This window comes from Corvus brachyrhynchos, unplaced genomic scaffold (genome assembly GCF_000691975.1).
Source record: "Corvus brachyrhynchos isolate BGI_N302 unplaced genomic scaffold, ASM69197v1 scaffold434, whole genome shotgun sequence".
Classification (NCBI taxonomy): Eukaryota; Metazoa; Chordata; class Aves; order Passeriformes; family Corvidae; genus Corvus; species Corvus brachyrhynchos.
Window position 1 is genome coordinate 1,754,512 of NW_008238372.1, and position 1,188 is coordinate 1,755,699.

Sequence of the window (1,188 nt, forward strand, 5' to 3'; positions counted from 1 at the left end):
CAGGGGGCGATGCGGTGACGGAGCGGACGCCGTGTGCCGCCAGGCCCAAGGCCTTTGCCTCGAGTGCCGTGTCCAGTTCTGGGCCCCTCACTGCGAGGAGGATATTGAGGGGTTGTAGCGTATCCAGAGAAGGGAATGGAGCTGGGGAAGGGAGCTGGAGCGGCTGAGGGAGCTGGGAAAGGGGCTCAGGCTGGAGCAAAGGAGGCTCAGGGGGGACCTTGTGGCTCTGCACAAGTCCCTGACAGGAGGGGGCAGCCGGGGGGGTCGGGCTCTGCTGCCAGGGAACAGGGACAGGAGGAGAGGGAACGGCCTCAGGCTGGGCCAGGGCAGGCTCAGGGTGGACGTCGGGAGAATTTTTTTGCTGAAAGGGTGATTAAACATTGGAATGTGCTGCCCCGGGAGATGTTGGAGTCCCCGTTCCTGGAGGAGTTTAAGGAACGATTGATTGGACGTGCTCTGGTCGTCGACAAGGTGGTGGTCAAAGGTTGGACTTGATGATCTCAGAGGTGTTTTCCAAACGAAGTGATTTTGTGATAATGTGATTCAAAGTGCACTGCCCGGCATGGTGCCCGGTGTGCCCCATGCCAGCAGAGAACCGGGAGCATCAGTGCTGTGTCCGTGTTGGAGCTTGGGGACGGCCCAGCCTCCTGCTGTGACAGCAGAGCTCCATGGGGGATGCTTGGGGGCACCTTGGCTGCCCCAAACACCAGTCTGAGGAGGGACATTTCCCACACTACTCGGGCAGTACTGCTGCCTTGGCATCACCGATCCAAAAAAAAGCAGCTCTACCCGTGTCCCTGTGCCACCTCGAGCCTGGCTCCTGGAAACAGGATTTTGGGAGCCAGGATATGGACCTGTTGGAGTGAGGCCAGAGCAGGCACCAGGATGAGCAGAGGGATGGAGCAGCTCTGCTGGGAGGAAAGGCTGCGAGAGCTGGGATTGTTGAGCCTGGAGAGGAGAAGCTTTGGGCTGAGCTCAGTGTGGCCTTGCAGGGCCTGAAGGAGCTGCAGGAAAGCTGGAGAGAGACAATTCCCAAGGCACGGAGGGCCAGGAGCCAGGGAATGGCTTCCCAGTGCCAGAGGGCAGGGCTGGATGGGAGATTGGGCAGGAATTGTTCCCTGGCAGGGTGGGCAGGCCCTGGCACAGGGTGCCCAGAGCAGCTGGGGCTGCCCCTGGATCCCTGGCAGT